Genomic DNA, 12496 nt, shown 5'->3' on the forward strand with positions numbered 1-12496 from the left:
TATCAATTGCAGGAGGCCAATCAACCAGTGTTGGGAGGCAGTTGCTGACATTCTGTAGAACATAGGAAAAAAATAAAAGTAAACAAATAAGATGGAGAAAAACATTACCTGTGATTAACACGGAAAAAGGGAGCATTGTAGACCAGATGGAAAAATCGAGAGTTATTAGTATAAGAAATCATCATCATCATCATTTAAGACTGATTATGCCTTTCAGCGTTCAGTCTGGAGCATAGCCCCCTTATAAAATTCCTCCATGATCCCCTACTCAGTGCTAACATTGGTGCCTCTTCTGATGTTAAGCCCATTACTTCAAAATCATTCTTAACCGAATCCAGATATCTTCTCCTTGGTCTACCCCGACTCCTCCTACCCTCTACTGCTGAACCCATGAGTCTCTTGGGTAACCTTGCTGCTCCCATGCGTGTAACATGACCCCACCATCTAAGCCTGTTCGCCGTGACTGCTACATCTATAGAGTTCATTCCCAGTTTTTCTTTGATTTCCTCATTGTGGACACCCTCCTGCCATTGTTCCCATCTACTAGTATCTGCAATCATCCTAGCTACTTTCATATCCGTAACCTCAACCTTGTTAATAAGGTAACCTGAATCCTCCCACACAGCAAAGTTGGTCGAAAGATTGAACGGTGCACAGATAACTTAGTCTTGGTACTGACTTCCTTCTTGCAGAAGAGTAGTATAAGAAAAGTAATAACAAAAAAACAACTGTAACAAGCTACACTGACACATATAGCTGCCTTACACGGGCAGCACTGTATCAGTTTATTTGGCCAGTATCCACGAAAAGCATGTTCCAGGTTCTAATCATGGTGCGACAGTACTGTAATTTATCACAAATGATGATGATATCGGTCCGGCATCAGTGCCAATTTGTTTTTGCCTTTCCGTGATAATGTTCGCGACAATTGTTTACACGTATCTACCTCAGACTGTTATCGTACGCACTTTACCAATGAATGGTCAATTATTCTTAAAATGTCACAGTGCTACAGACGCTAACTGCACCCAAAAGCAGGCAAGTGTTGTGGGCCTCAAAACATTGTTGGGGCAGACAGAAAAAAATACTGAACGCTCGGTAGTACATGGATTTATGCGAAAGAAAAAAATTCGTCCGCGAGTTCCGAGGTCGCTCAACCTAGTCAGTAGTAGACCAATTCATCCTTTTAACATTACAGCTACAAGGCGGCAATGCCACAGCGTATAAAGAGCAGTTATAACGTTTTACTAGCCTTTAAGGGGTTAATTTTGCTGTCACTCGCTACAGTATGCCGCTTGTTGGAGCAACTTCATTACTGGCACATTTATAACCTCTTACAGATAAAAGGAGACCTTCAGCATTATGGCGTGAACATTCCAGCGGATATAGGTGCATTAGCGGCGTTCTCTTCTCGCAAGCTGCCTACAGCATGCAGCGGAATCAAACAGCGACAACTAAAAGGATGCATGTTTCCGAAAGGCACGAGCCTAGACTTCCCGAACACAAAATAGTTCTGGCCAGTAACATTTCCTGTAGCAGCAAATGACGGCGTAATTCTTACACGTTAACGTTAATGACAAGATAAATCTGTGAAACTAATTTACAATGTCTGAATAGAGAAAAGACACCCATGGTTCCCACCCTCAAGGAAACGCCACAGCAGTGATTCTTAAAGCTTTGCAAACTGCAGCTCCACAGATTGCGGTCTTGTCACCTCGTTTATTCTGTGTCTTGGGTACGCAGTATTTTTCCTTAAAGTTTTACTTTTTTTTTGCTTAGTACAAGGTGTTAGATACCAGCTAGCATGTCAACAGAGTCTTTACAGAATGCACCGAGGAGAGAAACGGTAGACGTTGTAGGCAAATGCAGTTACCATTCCGCCCCAGGTACACAGTACGCACACGAGCAAAAAGCCCAAAAAGCGCAAACGCAGTTTTCGCCACCTACAAAAGATAATATTCCTTCAAGCTGCAGTAAGGCCAACATGCTAATAACAAATAATTTTATGAAAAGGCTAGCTGAATGAGCCTCAGCTGTACTTGGGCTGCGGAAGTTCGTCATACTTCTCTGAAAGTAAAAAGAAAGCAGAACTCCCCCCCCCCCCCCCCCCCACAGTACGCCGTTCTCACGTACGTCGGACATTGGAATTTTAAACCCCAACAACAGTCACACAGGTATACATTTTACCAAGAGAGACTCCCGTGTCCGTGGGCTAGTAATTTTCGTCGTGTCCGTGTGCTAGTGACTGCTGTCGCTGGTTTGTAACACCTAACCCATTTGTTCGATTTCCATTAACTGAGTTAAATTCTCGGTGACCATCTCGGATTTATTTGTTTGCCATGGAAATATCTGGAATTGGGTACACCCAGCGATTTGAGGCCGAACTAAAAGCAGTGATATCGATACGCAAGCTGTCGAAGTTATGTCAAATAGAAACGCTTGAAAGTACTAGGACAGCCGTTCCGTGACACAGGGAGGAGAGCCTGACGCGGATCAAATCGATTTGAGTTGGTGAGCCCGTCAGCCGTCTAGCCTTGTGCGGGTTTTAGGTGGTTTCCACATATCGCTAGGTAAATACCGGGCTGGTACCCACGCCCCACGACAGACACACGCATCGCAAACATTTAGGAAACGTCCGCACACTTTCACATGAGATATACTCTAGACGGCGTACACAGATTCCGTCCTGGGGAAGCGACTGAGACTGTAGATGTTTACTCTCTTTAAATTTATAGTAATTAGCATCATCAGAAAGGCTCAAGCAAAACGAAAATAATTTCATGGATTTACAAATGAGACTTAACATAATCACCCTTCGTGTCGACCCAAAACCCTATTCCGTGAAAAAAGAATCATGTTTTACTGTAAATTAATTCTCTCAGGTATCCGAATACTTTGTTATACATACACGCTTTAAAGTGCTGTAGTGTAGCGGGTAGTGATAATGGATTACGTCCCTCCCACCCCCCTCCCTACAAGGACGGAATACGAGATCGCCAACGCTGAAAACTAGTACGCGACGAGGAGCATCACCGCGTGGCAATAGAGGGCCGGGTGAAACAGAGCCGTGCGTGAGAAAACGCGGCGGGCAACAAAAGCGCAGAGAAACTGGCGCGCATGCGCAGTGAAAGACGGACGCGCGATGACCTGCGGGACCCAGCGTGGCGTTTCACTTGGAATCCCTGCCGTTGCCGGCCCGGATACCTGCCGCGCGGAACCGTACCACATCTGCGCCCGCAACGGCAGAAGGCACAAGGCACAAAGACCTTCAGGACAGCACAGGCAAAGCGATTTGGTTCCTATCTGATGAAGCTTTCCGACAACGGAAAGGCTAACATTCCACGAATGAATTGGCGGAAGATTTACAAATGCGCCGCATGCGAGGTCAGACGCAAGGCGCTAGAGGCTGGCACGTCGTGTACCGAACGCGTCCGCCATAAATATTATTGGAAGCTATTGTACATAAAACAAAAACTGTAGGTAATACGATCAAGTGGATTTACAAGCGCCATAGATAGGAGTGGAATTTGGATCCAGAACAGGAAGCTTCAATAACACAGAATTCTGACAGTGGCGGAATGCTTTTTGGATCTGAAGCTGGTTTTCAGAAACGACCGAAGATGTTTCCCAAGAGTGAATATATACATATATTTCGCTTGAACAAGGTGTACATCGCGATTCAAATGTACATTTTTTTTAAGGTGTCGGAAGATCTGTACGGGAATGCGGTGTGTAAACACGAAGGTTCCCACGCTTATTAACACTCCGTATACATTACCGAGTGAGATAGCGCCACGGTTAAGACATTGGTCTCGTAATCGGAACGGTTTGGCAGATGAATACACGGATGTTTGGTTCGATAAGTTGGCAGCTCATTCCATCCCTGCCGTTGCTGAAGTGTTCAGTCACTGGCCGTTAAAATGTGACTTTTACTTTCCACGGGTCGCGTACGCAGCCAACCTTTAATGACTGAAGTTCGAGCAAAATGTAAATGATCAAATACTTTCCAAGTTATTTGTTGGGTAGAGAGCATGAAATTCGAATCGAGTGTATTCTGTGCGCTGTATTCAAAAGTATTTGGAGGACATCTACATTAAACGAAAATGTAAACCAACCACGGTTGCCCAAAACAGACTTCAAACTTGCAACTTCCGCTCCACGTAAAGGGCGACTATACCCCTAAAGTCACAAAGATTATTAAGCCTTCGTTCTCAGTGCCCATTCGCATAGCTTTCACAATTAAATCACAGTTTCACGAATGTGGCCGGTACGGCTGTTCGGCTCACAATAAACATACGCATACACGCACGCACGCACGCACGCACGCACACACACACACACACACACACACACACACACACACACACAAACACTTCAAACAAAGATAACTCATTGCAAAAGTTACAAGCAGTCGTATCCATCTATCTAGGACCTTTGCGTTGTAGAAGGTTGCGGCAACGTCTATAGGTCACTCTTCGCCACTGCCGTTTGTATGACAACCGCACTCGAAACGCAACTGTGAACCATACCATAAGAAATCTCATCTTTAGTTTCTGCCAGGTTTCGCAAATACATTGCTGCTTTTTGCTTATTCAATTAACTTGTACAGACAACCGTGTTCTTTGTGAAAATGCATTTAGGAGTACTTAAAATCCCATTTTAAGGTGCCGTCTTGAAGGCAACAATTATCGAGCTAATAATAACGTAAGAACTCAGCCGTAAGGGTAAGCGAACTTAACAAACGGAAGCCAACTATTAGATCTAAGCTGCTCCCTTTCCAGCTTGCCATGCGATATGCAACACATTCGTACTCTGCAAGCTGCCAGCGAAAATTTGAAAATCAGCATCACTGTGACATTATGTAATGTATCTAAAGTTGTCATCATGAATTATAAGATAACCAGTTTTGGCAGAAACTAACAGAAGCATTGTACTTAACTACGGTGAGACGCGAGAAAAAGGACGTTGGCTGCCACTAATCCGTTGAGGAGCCAGCTAAGTGCGCAAAATAATAATAATAATAACAATTAAGGAAATGTTTGCATAAACCGATGCATACATTTGAGTATTTAACATAACAAACATATTTTTGATCGAAATTATAAAGTATAGAATCATCGATATAGGTGTTTTATATTTCTTAAACTCCAGGAAAACTACGTGCAATTATAACCATAATCTCTTAAGGCATCCATAGGTTATTAAAAAATTATCACTGGCCGAGTATTCGTGTGTATTAGCACTGTCACCATTTAGGTTTAGTTGTGAGCGGCCGTAAGTGCGCATCCAGAGAGAAATAACACGCACTGCCCCCCACAACGGACGGGACACAATGGCCGTGCTTGCGGAGGGTTGGCGAAGCGCGACAAAGGGATCACCTCGGCTCCATCTGCTTGCTGCCGACTCCCCACCAGACATCGGTGCGTTGCGGGATAGCCAGCTCGCCAGGCGACGTCTGTGATCTGCTGCGCCAGCTTCATCAGCGGCCACCACGATTCTACCTAGCCAAGAGGTTACCGAGAATGTTTGCCCACTGTAGATCAGTATGCGCACAATGTTGCAGACTGCTAAGAAATGTGCTCTGATATTGCAATTACTTATTAACGGGAACTGCTTTAGTTTCAGTCATTATGTAGACGACATAAAAAGACTCTTTTCGACATGATAATCGAACAGTCTGAACAACTGTGGATTCTTTATAAAGAAACATTTGCAGTAGATAGCATGCTCAAGTCAATGTTGCACCCGTATCATTCCTAGTGCTAGATCAGAACCACGCAGAGCGTACGAAAACAGCCAACAGTCGTTCTCTCGCGTATGGAGAACACACAAGTTGAAATGTATTCAGTCTACGACTAGCAATCGAAACTATCAGTATTAGTGTTCTAACAAATGACACAGAGTGAAAAATTCGGAGCAATTCTTGCACAGTACGTTCACTATGTGACTTCAGTTCGTTGACTTACCACAACAGCGGCGATCTTTGTCATCGTATTAGGCACAAGTGACAGTGATGAGGTCCAGCATTTAAACGTGAGAACATCACACTTCTGTTCTCAACTAGTTAAAGGACTGTACGGGAGTGCATATAAGATGCTTCCAAAGTACACAGGATAACAGAGATCTATTACACGAGACCAGAGATTGATCAGATAGTGACGTACTGACAACAGGCTTGACGCAGCAGATAACACTAGCTGTTTGAAGCACATCGCATTCAACCAGACCGTGCTATACTATATGAAAACTGTAACGTGTTGCGTGTGATTTTGACTCAGATACAGCTGACAGATATTTACTAATTTAGCGTTTTGTAGGTCGGTGCATTAGAGCAGGGTGGAACTATGTTCTGGGAGGGCAGATGTTAGTGCAGGTTTTGTGCTTATTCTTAATACGTTGCAACTCGAGAATCACACATTCTTACTTTTAAGATCGATTGTATGGGAATTGTCACAGAATTCTTTTTGTTAGTTTCAAATGCTGTAGATAGTTATAATGCAGATGAGACGCTGGTCATTTCAGGACGCCAGTCCAGCCTGATGCCACTCAGTAACGAATGAATGAAAGGGCTTCGAGCAAAATCTCCCTACACTCGCCCTGGCGTAGAAGTGAAATGACGCGACACAGAGCTTATCTCGCTACGACGGTCTCTGTCGCTAGTACGTGAAAACCTGCGAGACAGCGGCCGAATTTTGCACTGATAACGTATCTGCCAAGGGGGTAAGCGGAGGAGGCCGCGCGTATTTATGTGCGTGTCGTCCGCAGACGGCGCTCGATAAGTCGCAGCGATATCTCCACGCAGCTGCGCCACCTTGACGAAAGCGTTGCACCAGCTGCCCAGCAAGTAGGTAAAGGTTACGTAGGCTCGCGGCGCACCGCACGCCTCGCCACGGCGGCGGGCGCGCGCCGCGGCCTTGCTGCGGAGCTTGGCTCTGCCGCGGACGGGGACCCCTCACCGCCGCGTCGCAAGTCCAGTCCACTCCGGTCCGGTCAGACGGCAAGGTCGCCGCTGGCTTCACGGTACAGCACGGGCAACCGGGCTTAGCGCGGAAACTTAAACGTCTGTACTACTCTGTTAAAGCTGAGTAACAAATCTGTTATAAGAGCTCCAAGTCAAAAATAGCTGACAAAGATATTTTATAATGTAACGGGGGCCGTAACGAACCTGTCCCTCTCTCACGACGAACAGTTAATATTCACCCACAAAACAACAATCGGTTAAGGATTACAACTTTCGCACGAGTCTTTGACAACCACACACGTTTCCCGCTCCAGTCTATTCTGTTCCTAAAAATAGTTTGACAGTATATAGCTATCCCTGTGATAGTAATACGTTATGCTAGGCATTACACACTACTCCCAAATGTTCTGTCTTGTGTACCGGACTAAGCGTCGCGCCGAGGAAATGTGTACGCCGCAATATGAAATGTATCAACTATTTATGGGCATTTAAACACTGAACGGCACTAATGACACGGGTTGTGGCGAACTATTTCCGGGAGAAAACGTAAATAAATCAGAAAAAGTGCGTAATTTTTTAAAAAATTATGTAGTAAGACAGTTTCAGAATCTGACTCAGCACTAGCTACCAACAAAAAGAACTAATACTTTATTCATTGCCATACACCAAGTTTCACTGATCTCGCCGTGTTTCACAACACCTACATTTGGGATGTGATATAACAACACGACTACACAATTCTGACCACACGTGCAGTAGAACTATAAACTTACAAAAGGAAGAATTACGTTTCCCAGTTCATGTTCGGTTACCCTCGTTGTTTGCATGTTTCGGGGCAACAATAAAAATTGATTTGACCCTAACGAGTCACCATCACAAATCACTTGAGGCTAATAGCTCAGCGCTAAATAAGTACCACTTACTTGGACGTCTTCAACTTGCACAGCGCGGAGGATCAATCAAAACAGAGAGCACTTCACTAGCGTCGCACAATTCACTGTATATATTACGAAGACAGGCCACAAAGTATACCTTTTGTAGGACTCCACTGACGGATCAATCGAGAACAATGGTTGTCATTCACAACTGTCTGTAGCAATTTGGAAAGGAAAAAAAGGTCTTTCCGACGGCAAGAATTTTTTAATCTTTTCTTGTCGATTTAATTATTACGATGCGTCTGAACGACAACTGGATCACGTAACGCCAGCAGTGTCGACTGCTTCGGCTTTCGTCCGTTTACCATCTCTTAGAGCGGCAGGTTCGAAAGACAACGTTTAGTCTCTTGTTATATTTCACGTTTGCAAGTTGAAAGACTCCAAACCAATTAACAGCAGGCGAATCGCGAAATATATCTCCATCGGCGTCGATTTTCCTCACGCTTCTGTGCAAAGAAAAGAGGCGACAAGACAAGGGAAGCAAGAAAAATGCTACGGTGACGCAGTCCATCAAGTCATTGGTATTTTATTCAGCTCTTTTCGCAAATACGTACTATAAATGAAATCAGTTCGCCGTTTACACGCCGACAGTTCCCACGCGATTTTCTTGCTGTCGGTGACTTTCCGGCAAAAGCCGACGTACAGAGTTGCGGCCAGGGAGTGCAGAGGCGCGGACCGCTTAGCGCGTGGGTCGCGCCGCCACCCCGCGAGCGGTCAGCTGTTCGCGGCGTCGCTGCGGCCTTCAGATTAGCCGCCCGGCGCGCCACGCCGCCCAAAACGCACAGGCTCTGGGCAGGCACACGGCCTTCGTCCCCAGGACGGGGCCCTCGCCGTCGTCTGCACTGTGGCCCACACACTGGTACACAACCCAACAATGCTCACAGCCGACGGACAGCAAACGGCGTAACTTTGTACACTCTGCCGCGAAATCTACATAAAGCAGCTTAGTGGGACAGAATTTCAGTGGGTTGTCGTCACTTTCCTACCGCATTACAGAAATATACACGAAACAAATCTATTTTCAACAGATACGGAAGGTGAAAAATTTTCAAAATAATTCTTCAGTCGCCTTCGTGGCACAGTTTCACCTTCGCCGACATTCACGTTAAACTGACAGGTATCAGGTACCATCGGAACTACTACGAAAAGCGCACGAAACTTGTTATTCGATACAAGAAACACTAGTAGAAATTGTCATCTGCAAGGTCATTGACTCGGTTATTCCGATTCTAATCTCCCAGAACTAAATGCGAAGTAAGACAAACAACACGTCCCGGTGTTCGTTCGACAGGTCGCACAGATTCGTCGAACACACGTCTATCACCTCTGTACCGCAAAATACACTTTCTCGAAATTCAACAGCTGCAGAATCGAACCGCAGCAGGTAAAGACAGATGCATCGTGGGCTCGTATCACTGGAGGGAAGGTCAAGGCGCGGCGGCTGTACTAGGGATCTGTCAAACCGGCACGTCGACGTTAATGCCAGCTGGAACGAGAGGTGTCGGTGTACGGCGCGAGCAGTGCGCGTCCTGCGTTCGTCCCCGAGAGGCGGCCGCCCGCGTGTGCGTAAAAGGCGCTCGTACGCACGGCGCACGCGGCGTGTCGCGTCGTGTCGCCGGGGAGTACGCCCCCGCGGGAAGGAGCGGGCGGCGCCGGACGTTACCGCGGCGACCACACATACACACAGCAATCACAACACAAACACAGCGAGCGAGAGAAAAAGTGCGAGTTGGAGGCTTGGCTTACATGCCAGACGGAACCACTTCACTGTGTCACACCGCTAATAATTTCTCTTCGTCACTGAAGCACTAGAGCACTCATTGGCGGCGCTGCGCTGAGTGGTGGCTGCTGGAGGTGCTAGCTACCTGTAAGCTGTGTAGCCGAGCATGTAGCTTGCCCCGCTTCTCGTACGGCTGACCCGCTCGCGATCACGGCCGCAAGGCAACTGACTGGCCGCGGCCGCTCGGCGGAGTGGCGCGGCCGGCGAGGCGCGGCGTTGCCGCGGTGCGCGCGCAGGGCGAGAGCGCCGGCCCGCGGCGTTGCCACACCGCCGCTGCCTGCGCCTCTGTGTATGTGTGCAAGGTGGGCGGAGCCGGCGAGACGGACACGGCTGGCTTTAAATGGCTCATCCGCCGCGCCGCGGCGCCCGCGCCGCTCCGCTCCACGCCTGCCTGTCAAAACAAGCGGCGGCCGCGGCGGCTGCTCCTTACTCGGCAACCGCGACCGGGGCCAGGCGCTCGGGAGCCCACGCCGGCTCCGCCAATTACGCTGTGCGGCCGCCACAGGTGCGGCGTCTCCGTCCCCACCGGCCCTCGCTGCAGTTCAAAAATGGCTCTGAGTACTATGGGACTTAACATCTGAGGTCATCAGCCCCCTAGAACTTAGAACTACTTAAACCTAACTGACCTAAGGACATCACGCACATCCATGCCCGAGGCAGGATTCGAACCTGCGACCGTAGCGGTCACGCGGTTCCAGACTGACTCGCTGCAGTCATGCCGCCCGCACATTGTGTTCCATCTCCTCTGAAACCTCCGCACCGCCCTCGTTTAACCCCACCAAGGCCCTTTCGTGTCCTCCCAAACCTTACAACCAACGTTGCTTCCCATAATTTCCGCATGTCAACCTATCACTGCAAAATACGTTTGCCACAATCGACATTGATTTTACTGTACGCTCTCCTGATTGGTCTGTCTCTGGGGGAAAAAAAGCGATATGGGATTTGTGGGTTCGGTTTTTGCTCCAATTTATTTATTATCCCCGAGCCATCGATTGAAACTGTTGTCGGACCGGGTCTCGAAATCGGAACCTTGCCGTTGTAGTAATGTGTCTATCGAATCATGCTAGAGCTCAGTTGGTACTAGCACTACCAACAAAAGGCGAAGCTCCGTGTTTGATTCCTGATCCGGCATATCTACAAGAACGTTCCAACAGAGCGCGCACTCCCCACGACTCGTCCTAGAAACGACCCCTTGACAGTTCTAGTCCAACTGAGTTCCTCTGACGCCGGCCGCTGTGGCCGAGCGGTTCTAGGCGCTTCAGTCCGGAACCGCGCTGCTGCTACGGTCGCAGGTTCGGATGCTGCCTCGGGCATGGATGTGTGTGATGTCCTTAGGTTAGTTAGGTTTAAGTAGTTATAAGTTCTAGGGGACTGATGACCACAGATGTTAAGTTCCATAGTGCTCAGAGCCATTTGAACCATTTGTTGGCAAAAAGTCACAACACTCTTTTCAGCACTATAAAAGCACTAATAAGAAACGGAAAATAGGGTTCAGAGTCAGGCACATAGTATCCTCCTCCCTCCGCACCAGTCTTTCTCCAAAGAACAGAAGTCTCCAGAAACCGCTTCGGTATTCACATTCTGAGGTTAACATATCGTGAACAAATAGCAACCAGTGAACAGTCGCCAACTAAAGTACCCGTCGGTGAAATGGTACATATCAGTGACTTTCACCGGAACCGAATGAAACTAGACCACCAGACGTGAGTACATGAGCCAAATACGAAACTCTAGCGCAACACATGCAGTGTTACTAAAAAGTAATTTTTGGAACACAACCTACGACCAGCTTAGAGACAGAAGAGATCACACTTTCTGCAGGACCTGACAATTATTTTGCAGGACAATGCTCAAGCACGTCCAGTGCATGCTGTTACTGAGTCGTTTGACTAATGGGGCTGCTAAGTGCTACACCACCTACTGCACTCCCCTGACTTAAGCCCTCGTGAGTTCAACTCGATTTCTAAACTGAAGGAAGTACTTCACGGCATTCGCTTCAGAACTGCTACAAATCCGTCGGGCAATAGACCACGCCACTCGAACTGTCAACACAACTGGCAATGCTTAAGAGTATCCTACGACTTCCACATCGCTGGAAACGGGTTATACACAATGCTAGTGACTACTTTCAAGGTCAGTAAAACTTTGAAACACGTATTTATTTTGTACGAGCTGTAAATAAATAGTTGCCACTATTAAAGTTCCAACCCTCGTAACTAGCAAGTAGGTGGTGCCAGGCCAACGTAACTACAGGGGGTGGCAAACTGCGTTGCTTATAAATGCTGAAACAACTTCTAAACTAGTCTCCTAATAAATCGGTATTATAACGCCAATAACACACATTTTACTAATATAAGGTTCGCAAGAACATCACATCAGTGTCCTAAATTGGCAGTTTCGTAATATAAAATATATTTTATGTCAAAAGCAAATTTTAGTAACAATAGGCCTCACAGTGTAGATGACTTGCTGTAAGAAGGAATACCACAGTTTAAAAATATTGTGACATGTGGATAATAAAAAGAAAAAAGACACCGTATTGAAGCTCATCGGCATGCACCTTGTTACAACAACATTGGAAATTAATTTAAATTTTCTATGTATCAATTTATATTTCATGTATTTCTTAAAACAAAAGGCATTAATGATGGCGAAATTACCGCCGAAATCGGTTTTTGGGTAACAAAGTGCTTATACACACGTAAAAAAAAAGTTTTGCATCACCTCGGTTCCGAGAGTTCCGGAACCCGTACAGAAAATTGGAATAGAGATCAACATAAACATCATTACCGCCCTTTTTTCTGCTCATGAAAACCACAC

At 46.7% G+C, this 12496-nt stretch overlaps 1 protein-coding gene across 5 annotated transcripts in view; it reads right to left on the reverse strand.

The window, feature by feature from the left end:
- Positions 1–9853, reverse strand: part of LOC124782103 (zinc finger MIZ domain-containing protein 1) — a 149929-nt gene extending 140076 nt beyond the window's left edge. For 4 of the 5 annotated variants that reach the window (XM_047253915.1, XM_047253917.1, XM_047253918.1 and 1 more), the window contains exon 1: positions 9762–9853. The gene's annotated coding sequence lies outside the window, so the exon portion shown is untranslated. Of the gene's footprint in view, positions 1–9642; positions 9664–9761 lie in introns of those variants that run through there. The other variant, XM_047253916.1, reaches the window with a different exon arrangement.
- Between the last annotated feature and the right edge of the window lie 2643 nt (positions 9854–12496).

Source organism: Schistocerca piceifrons, chromosome 1 (assembly GCF_021461385.2).
Source record: "Schistocerca piceifrons isolate TAMUIC-IGC-003096 chromosome 1, iqSchPice1.1, whole genome shotgun sequence".
NCBI classification, from domain to species: domain Eukaryota; kingdom Metazoa; phylum Arthropoda; class Insecta; order Orthoptera; family Acrididae; genus Schistocerca; species Schistocerca piceifrons.